Source organism: Nanorana parkeri, unplaced genomic scaffold, assembly GCF_000935625.1.
Source record: "Nanorana parkeri isolate BGI_ZX_2015 unplaced genomic scaffold, ASM93562v1 scaffold6, whole genome shotgun sequence".
Classification (NCBI taxonomy): domain Eukaryota; kingdom Metazoa; phylum Chordata; class Amphibia; order Anura; family Dicroglossidae; genus Nanorana; species Nanorana parkeri.
In genome coordinates, this window is record NW_017306274.1 from 4,390,992 (window position 1) to 4,401,118 (window position 10,127).

Consider the following 10,127-nt stretch of genomic DNA (forward strand, 5'->3'; position numbering starts at 1 on the left):
ACACATTACAAATGCACACACTCAGCCCAGGAGCTTGCACTCTAGGCGGTAGATTGGTGCCCTAGGATCTCAGCTTGTTTTGTTTTTCCGTGTCTGTAGTAAGAAGATCAGAAGCCATAAGTAACAGGATGCAAGCTGCCACCAGTGACCACTGCTAGGTTACCTTTCCTCTTCTTGGGGTCACTCCCTGACAGGCATGTGAAGAGAACCCCTTTCCACGAGTAGAGCACGCTGTGGGTGGCTTTGCCAGTCACACCCCCCTTACCCAAAGGATCCTGTGCTGGACCTCCACATAGGATCCTGCCCCTGCCCTGAATGTCACAAAGAATCCAGTCCCTGTGCTGTGCCCCACAAAAGGATCATGTGCTTGCCCCCACCCCCCACAGAGGACCCTGTTCTGGACTCCACACATGATCCTGTCCCTGCGCAGCACAGCCAGATGGTCCAACCAGACACGCTTAAAGGGTTAGTTCACCTTTTAAACTATGCAATTTATTATAAATGCCATACCTGTAGGCCGTTTGGCCCCCACCAGAAGCCTGGCCAAAAAAGTGACACTGTCCTTATCTCCCAATTCTACTCCTGCATTGTCACCCTGTAACACAGGATTTCGCTAGGGACTACAAGCACCCAATTGCAACATACATTTACAAGGTATGGCCCACCGTTTTTACCATCAGGGCCCATTCACACTAGGCAATTACGGTAGCATGCACTTTACCACAAAAAGCAGCCAAGGGCAATTACAAGCATTGGTACACCCCAACGCACCAAGCGGACAGATACTGCAGTGCACTGCCAAAACTGCCAAAAAGTGAATGCACCAATTTTAGTAGCGCAAGGCATCACACGCTCCATAGGTCCACCCTCCGACCTCCTGGGTCACTGCTGAGACCTTACAGGGCTGGGAAAACGGGAGATTTTTTAAACTAGTTTACCAAATAAGTTGTTACTGTCCAGCATGCAGGAAATCCACAGCAATGCAACAATAGGCAGCTGTCCCTTTGTTCAACACCCTAGGAGCTCTGCCGCCCCAGACACACACTGCTCCGTATGAGGCGCTCTGCCGCCCCAGACACACACTGCTCCATATGAGGCGCTCTGCCGCCCCAGACACACACTGCTCCATATGAGGCGCTCTGCCGCCCCAGACGCACACTGCTCCATATGAGGCGCTCTGACGCCCCAGACGCACACTGTATGAGGTGCCCCAGGCCAATAATGTGCAATTTCTAGGTAAACACTACAAAGTCATTAGGAGAAGCAGTGCTATTAGGCAAGCAGCATCAGTCCCCACCATCACCATGTCAGCTGCCTAGTAGCAGGCACAGTTCACGATCAAGTGGATGGCTGCACTGGTCAGCAGGATTACATTTTTAGTATATTTAGGATATCCATATGTCAGTCTTTGAGGAAGTCACGGTTTTCCTGACTGAGACAATGGCAAGCCGACAGCTGAGATCCCTGACGCTTAAGGCTCCATCGTGGCCGTTTGTTGTCTAGGAGGGCCACACTGTGCATACAAATGAAAACACAATATAGATTCTTAGCGGGAATGTTTAAAGCAGACATTGAGTTGCTATTAGTTTTTATTAGATTTATAGACAAATGGGACATGTTGCCAAATTTGACTTTGAAACAAGTACATATTTAGATAAAATAGTGGCGGAAACTGAAGTAGTAAATAGTAACCGGTCCAAACCCAGTCATCATTTTCATTAGCAGGCTTTAAAATGAAAAACAAGCTCCCCAGTGGTTTTGAGTGGTCAAAAAATCCACCTTACCTTTTCTAAGCTCATTACAAATGCATGCAAACGCACCTGAAGGCAAATTTTAAGCTAAAGAAAAAACGCAACAGAGCGCTACAAAAACGCACTGCATTTGCAGATCTGGTTTAGACCTGGGGTGAACAAGCCCTAAGGGCTAGTTCACACCAAGCGCAGAGCAGGTGCAGAGCAGACCGGATCAAAACTGCGTCCAATGTATTCCAATGGTATTTTTTGCTCCAGTTCACATCGCAGCGTGCAGTTGCAGAGCAGGTGAAAAAACTGCAGCAGGCTCTATTTTACCTGCTCTGGAACGCATCAAAAAAGCATGCAAATGCATGGAACGCACTGAAAGATCATTTTAAACGTTAAAAAAAAAATTTTTTTTAACCAAAAAGAGCGCGCAACGCATCAAAAGCGCGTCAAAAACGCAGCAAAAAAGGCGTTAAAAAAAGACTAGCGCGCGTGTGCAGAAACCTGACCGGATCTGCTCTGCATTTGGTGTGAACAAGGCCTTAAAGGCCCATAATGAACATTCATTATTTTATTTTTTTGTTACTTCTGATAACAGTTGGGGAAAGGTAGAAAAAAAAAAAAAAGTGTCACTTTTTGATCAAATTAAACCAACCATCGCTAGAATTTTATTTGAAATGCTCCATTCAAAATGCAGTGACTCGGATTTCTACTTCCTTGAAGAAACACAGAAATACAGTGCCCGAGGAATGAAACGGCACCAAGCAGCGGGGAAAACAGGCGTCCAACACACCTAGAAGTGGGTCAAATGCAAAAGATTCTTCAAGCACTGTAGCTCCTTAGACCCCATTCACACTTGGCATGCACTTGAGGCACGCATAAAAGCACGTCACGTTTGCCGCACATCAGCCTATTCATTTCAATGGGCTGCCACACGTACCACAAATGTGGCAAAGAAGCTCATGCAACATTTTCAGCTGTGAGCGCTACGCGTTTGGTGCATGTCATTGTGTGGGGAAAAACCTGCGTTTTGCCAGCTGCGTTTGGGGTGAATGGCACCGTGATCCAATCAAGTTTACGTGCCAGTGCACACGCTCTAGTATGCCATCGCGCAATGAACAAGTGTGAACAGGGAAAAAAAAGTGTGAAGAGTGGAGGCACAACCTGAATGATGGTAAATATTCTTTATATTCTTTTGCAGGGGGCTTAAAAAAACAAACGAAAAATGAATCTGCCTTCAAGCCAGAACATTCACCACAATTATATTCCAGCTATTCGAAAAACCCCCCACACAGAGACCTCTTTAAAACAAATCATATTGACTGCCCTATTGGATGACAACAACCACAAGACTAAGGGCCCGTTCACACTATCCAGTTAGAACTTACTGGATCGCATTCGCGAACCCTTTCCCTGTGTTCTGGGCGCAGGAGGGGGCATGGTGGTGCCATTCATTTCAAATGGCACCGCAAGCAAGCCTCCCACCCACAGTATAATCGCCCGCAGTGGAGCATGTGATACCGCAATGCCCTGTGTTCCAATGCGGGCTGGAGGCGTGTCTGTAGTGCCATTGAACCCTGAAAGTGTTTGCGTATGCGATCCAGTGCGTTCATGGCATATAACCGTGTTCTGAACGCATTGGATAGTGTGAACAAGCGCTCACTGCATTAGCCGCAGATGGGAGACAGATCTACAGGTACTTCTTTAATTTTGACATTAAGTCAAGCTGAGCGTGCATATTCATGACAGTGAAGGGTTGATAACAGGACACTAGTCCCATGACTGCCTTAAAATGACACTAAACTCAGGAGTTAAATCTTAAAATTGCATTTGAGTAACCCAACGATTAACAATACTGGACCTTATTTGTGTATCAGATCAGCTGTAGATCCTCAAATCCTCTCCGACACTGTCCTTCCTTCTGGAGGGGGGCTGCTTTTGTTCCCCATGGGCCCTGTTTGTGTTGTAAAGTAGTCACCGCGGCAAGCCTGCTCCCGCGATAGGCCATAAGTTCTCAGTAAACTAAACATGAGATTGCAGTCCATCCCGGGAGCGAGCTTGGATCGGTGACTACTTTACAACAGACACGGGGACCATGGGGAACAAAAGTAGCCCCCCTCCAGAAGGAAGGACAGTGTCAGCACCAATTCAGAGATGATTGGAGGATCTACAGCCGAGTGATAGACACATAAGGTCCAGTATTGTTGATAGTAAGGGTACTAGAATGCAATTATAAGATTTAACTCCTGAGTTTAGTGTCACTTTAAAGTGAATTTTTCCATTCCACAATAATGTAAATATAGTGATATAGTGGTACCTTCACAATAGATCCATTACCTGTTGCAAAGTACTTCCACAGGCCCAAAATCCACAGCCTAAGTAGTCTATACACCAATATATATTTCAAAAGTCTAAATCCAAGTCTTCATCTCCATATCTCACCACAACCTACTCATCACTGAAATACAGGCAGTGAAACATGACTGCCACAAGATGGGCAGATGCATCTCATTTGCTTGCTTTGATTGACAACCTAGCTTGAACTTCATGTCAAGCGAGAAGAAAGATGGTGGTGCCCAATGGGGTTATAATTAGGTCTCAGGTGACACAGTAATCAGTTTTTGTTGACTGATTTTGTGCCTGCGGGTTGTTTATTAGCTGACTAGCTCAAACTTGGCAGTTAATTATTGTAACCATTGGCAAGGAAACGGGTTGATTTTAAGCGAACTTGTACTTTGCTTATTCTAGCCAAAGCAAGGGTGCGTCCACACCATCTGGTGTCCATTGGGTTCAGCAGGTGGGGGCGGTGTCTTGCTTTATTACACTACAAGGCACTGTTTACCTTTTCTTTTGAAAAACTTTATTGAAATGTCACAAAATGGCATCCATTTCTATGCAGTACTGGCAGTGATTTCAGGTGAGCTGCAGAACAATGCAGCAGGTCTGCAACACACTGCAACCCCCACCTCAAGGCAGTACTGTGGTGTGAACAGGGCACTTAGAAAGTAATTGTCTTCTGTATGTCCTGGCAATAAGCCTGCAATGATCTGTGCAGATCAATGCAGCTCAAGTGAACAAGCCTTAAAAAGTGTGCATTACAGCAGCCACAATTAGCAGTACTTAAACTTTCCAGATCGCCACATACACCACCTTAACTATATCATGAAAGCTGAAACTGTCTTGTGTCAGCCCTTGTGAGATTGTAGTTGGCTAACCAGTTGTGTGTTCACAGGAGAGTCCCTTAAAGTGACACTACACTCAGGAGGTAAATCTTAAAAATGCATTTGAGTACCTTAACTATTAACAATATGGACCTTATTTGTGTATCACTGGGCTGTAGATTCTCATATCATCCCTGAATTGGTGCCGACACTGTCCTTCCTTCTTGAGGGTGACTACTTCTGTTCCCCATGGTCTGTGTGTGTTGTAAAGTAGTCACCCCTCCAAACTCTCTCCCGGGATGGACTACAATCACAATACAAATTAGTTAACTAAACATGACATTGTAGTCCATCACAGGAGCGAACATGGAGCGGTGACCACTTTACAACACACACAGGGACCATGGGAACAAAAATAGCCCCCCCTCCAGAAGGAAGGACAGTGTCAGCACCAATTCAGACATGATTGGAGGATCTACAGCCGAGTGATACACAAATAAGATACATTGTTGTTCACAGTTAAATCTTATAAAAGCATTCAAGTACCTTAAAAGGATAATTAAAGCCTCCGTTTTTTTTTGCATAGATCTAGCAAGCAGATGTATGCAAAAAGCATTAAAAAAAAAAAAAATTGCTTTAACAGGGGTTGATACTCACATGTGTCTTCCCTGCGTGCTCCCTTCCGAAAATGTGAAGATCCTTGGGCGGCCGCAAGGCATCTTGGGGCGGGCGCAATGCGCAGTTCACATTTTCGGCCGGGACGCGAGGAGAGACGCAGGGTGAGTCTATGGACGCGTGCACCCGCCTGCAGACACCGTCGGAAAGGAAGTGCCAGCAAGCTCAGAGTAGTCAGCGCTGGATCGGACACCCGCCGCATCGCTGGAGGGACAGATGAAAACGACAGGAAAGATCAGAAAGATCAGATTAAGAAACATCATTTAAGGTAAGTGCTTTCATTAACAATGGGGGAGGGGGAAAAAATGACTTTAATGTCACTTTAATTCCTGAGTTTAGTGTCACTTTAAAATTGCTGAAACAGCTGATGGTCAGAATTCTGGATACAGCTGGCGTACATGTCATATGCTACTTGGTTGTGTTTACAAAACATTTTTAAAACTATAATAAAAATGCAAGAACAGTAGTTACTCACCTAGTACCCACTTTACTTCAGACCCTTGATAGAAACGTCCCTCTCAGTTAATAACTTCTGAATGTTGGCTCATCTGCAAAAATGGAGACACTTCTTTTGATTGACAGAACTTAGTACCTTAAACACCCCCCACCATACCGCCATCACACGCTGCAAGCTCACAGTCCTTATACTGCCAATGCTACAATGCCAAAATGATCTGTTCATCTCCCATTGAATCAACGCTGTGCTTATGACTTTATATGCTAGTTTTAGAAATCTAGACTCCATCTTGCCGATAGAGACCGCTGGCTGAACTACCTTGAGACATTCAATATTAGCCTTGGTAACCCTAGCCGGAAGGGCCACACTGGAAAATGTGCTGCGGCCAAGCCAGAGAGCCAGCAGCGTTCATGGCCACGGACATATTTGTGAGGAAATAATGCCAAAACGTTCACACAAAACTTCCAGTGGACTATTAACTACAAGTACTTATTTCATCTTCTGGTATTTCTTTAGTGTCTGAAATCAAGAAGCACTAAACCATTTATGCCCAACTGGAGGATGACATACAAGCCGTGCAGAGTTACCAGGGGAAAATATTTCAAAGAAGGGAGCATCTGCACAAGCCGATCAGTGTACCCAGAACTGCTCATCATGGCTTGTAATTGCGGTCTAATGGCTGAAAGGTACCACAATCCATGCGGTCTGATGGCTGAAAGGTACCACAATCCATGCGGTCTGATGGCTGAAAGGTACCACAATCCATGCGGTCTGATGGCTGAAAGGTACCACAATACATGCGGTCTGATGGCCGAAAGGTGCCACAATACATGCGGTCTGATGGCCGAAAGGTACCACAATACATGCGGTCTGATGGCCGAAAGGTACCACAATACATGCGGTCTGATGGCTGAAAGGTACCACAATACATGCTGTCTGATGGCTGAAAGGTACCACAATACATGCGGTCTGATGGCTGAAAGGCACCACAATACATGCTGTCTGATGGCTGAAAGGTACCACAATACATGCGGTCTGATGGCTGAAAGGTACCACAATACATGCGGTCTGAAGGCTGAAAGGTACCGCAATACATGCTGTCTGATGGCTGAAAGGTACCGCAATACATGCGGTCTGAAGGCTGAAAGGTACCACAATACATGCTGTCTGAAGGCTGAAAGGTACCACAATACATGCTGTCTGATGGCTGAAAGGTACCACAATACATGCTGTCTGATGGCTGAAAGGTACCACAATACATGCTGTCTGATGGCTGAAAGGTACCACAATACATGCTGTCTGATGGCTGAAAGGTACCACAATACATGCTGTCTGAAGGCTGAAAGGTACCACAATACATGCTGTCTGAAGGCTGAAAGGTACCGCAAAACATGCTCAAGTGGTTCACAAATGAATAGAAGAATGAAACATCTCATGACAAACCAAAAAGGCCCCAAAAAGCTACAGACTGATCAATAGCAAGGCAACAAAATGACCATAAAGTTAGAAATGCCAAAAACAGACATAGAACTGAATTACATTTTTTAGATTGTAAGCTCTCAGGGGCAGGGCCCTCCTTACCATCTTGTCTTGATTTGTATTGTGATTGTAATGTCGTCCCTATATTGTAAAGCGCTGCGCGAACTGTTGGCGCTATATCCTGAATAATAATAATGGCATTTCATTTGCTGCAGCACTGTGCATCACACGTAAGGTACCACAATCCATGCGGTCTGATGGCTGAAAGGTACCACAATACATGCGGTCTGATGGCCGAAAGGTGCCACAATACATGCGGTCTGATGGCCGAAAGGTACCACAATACATGCGGTCTGATGGCTGAAAGGTACCACAATACATGCTGTCTGATGGCTGAAAGGTACCACAATACATGCTGTCTGATGGCTGAAAGGTACCGCAATACATGCTGTCTGATGGCTGAAAGGTACCACAATACATGCTGTCTGATGGCTGAAAGGTACCACAATACATGCGGTCTGATGGCTGAAAGGCACCACAATACATGCTGTCTGATGGCTGAAAGGTACCACAATACATGCGGTCTGAAGGCTGAAAGGTACCACAATACATGCGGTCTGAAGGCTGAAAGGTACCGCAATACATGCTGTCTGATGGCTGAAAGGTACCACAATACATGCTGTCTGATGGCTGAAAGGTACCACAATACATGCTGTCTGAAGGCTGAAAGGTACCACAATACATGCTGTCTGAAGGCTGAAAGGTACCGCAAAACATGCTCAAGTGGTTCACAAATGAATAGAAGAATGAAACATCTCATGACAAACCAAAAAGGCCCCAAAAAGCTACAGACTGATCAATAGCAAGGCAACAAAATGACCATAAAGTTAGAAATGCCAAAAACAGACATAGAACTGAATTACATTTTTTAGATTGTAAGCTCTCAGGGGCAGGGCCCTCCTTACCATCTTGTCTTGATTTGTATTGTGATTGTAATGTCGTCCCTATATTGTAAAGCGCTGCGCGAACTGTTGGCGCTATATCCTGAATAATAATAATGGCATTTCATTTGCTGCAGCACTGTGCATCACACGTGCCATGGTTTAGTTGTTTGTTGCATCTCAGTGCTGCCATCTCCTGGAGCCACTTTGCAGTCTACACAGGAGTGTGCCGACTCCAGATTTCCAGCTGTGGTGAAACTACAAATCCCAACATGCATCTGTCTCTGGGAGTCATGCCTGTGAGAATCTTGCAATGCCTTATGGGATTTGTAGTTTCACAACAGATGGAGATATGGAGTTTGCCCACCCCAGGTCTACATGTACGCACGTTAGGGATGCTTGCATGACATTTCTCAAAGCAGCTTTGCTGATGGTGCCAAATGCGATTTTGAGCGTGTAAATGCAAATTTACAGCCTGTGCATCACCAGATATTATTTTATAAATAGCTGCAGATCTAAACATTGAAAACATTTTTTTGTGAAATCTGTTGCAAAGTTTCTTACCTTGAGATCTTGCCAATAACGGCACTTATAGGCTGAGAATGCTAAGCCACTATCTCGCAAGTGAGCGGCAGCGCTATCAGCCTGCAGTGTGCACTTCAGTTGGCTTTTAGGCTGCCAAATTGATAAACCCGATAGGAAGCCCAATGGCCTTACTGAAGGAATACACACAGGAGGCTGACACCAACACTGATAATTTAACAAGGCAGTGGATTTGTTTTCTTGACCTGCAACAGGAACTGCTCTTACTAAAGCTAGCCATACACTTTGCGAATTTTGGCTGGTTCTTGATGGTCGAAATTCGCACAGTGGTTGCCTCTGTCGGCACCCTTTCGGCTCGCATTCCTTGGTCAGCTGATTGAGGGAGGCAGTCGGAAAATCTTCAAACAGAGCCAGCAGCCAATGAGCTGCCGGCTCTGTTCTGGTTTTGAGGGCTGGTGCACACCTAGGCGACGTTTCCGCACAGATTACCGCGCGGTCAGGAGCCACCAAGGTGTGAACCAATCATTCTGTGGGTACCATTATTTTCTAATGGCACGCCAGTCACACCGGGCGGATTGCGGGGTTTCCCGCGCGTCGCACACAAAAAAAGGTATATATACCCTTTTTTCTGCGATTGCAGCACGGATGTCACCCTATTGAATTAATGGGGCCGTGCGGAAATCGCTGCCTACATTGTGCAGGACCGTGCCATCCCGGATCATAGAGGTCTGCACCGGGCCTCAGACAGCGACCGGTGGCTGCTGTCACAATACAATGAAGACAGACAGAGGGAGATTCCTCGATCAACGCTCATAAGCCTTTATGGAGGAATCTGTAATATTTCTTCGTTCAGCCTACAGGTTGAACAAAGAAAATATTTAAAGGAGAACTATGGGGTCAGTGTTTTTCCCCATAGTTCTCATTAGGGTAACGGGAGGACACAAACTAGCGTCCTCCCGTTACCCTAAGCTCAGTATACCGCGAGCTACAGCTCATTATATACTGAGATGCCACAGCCGGAGCGGATCCCGACATCGACGTCGAGATCCGCCCAGCTGCGTGAGTGACAGCGGGCTCTGCCTATCTAGAGCCAGAGCCAGCTGTACCCGCCCCCTCCCCCGTCCGTTCTGCC

The 10,127-nt window shown here is 45.9% G+C and overlaps 1 protein-coding gene across 2 annotated transcripts in view; it reads right to left on the reverse strand.

Annotated features, from left to right (window-relative positions):
* Nucleotides 1-6,127, reverse strand: part of SIAH1 (siah E3 ubiquitin protein ligase 1) — an 11,666-nt gene extending 5,539 nt beyond the window's left edge. Inside the window, exon 1 of one of the 2 annotated variants that reach the window (XM_018553001.1) lies at nt 6,051-6,127. The gene's annotated coding sequence lies outside the window, so the exon portion shown is untranslated. Of the gene's footprint in view, nt 1-163; nt 252-6,050 lie in introns of those variants that run through there. The other variant, XM_018553010.1, reaches the window with a different exon arrangement.
* Between the last annotated feature and the right edge of the window lie 4,000 nt (nt 6,128-10,127).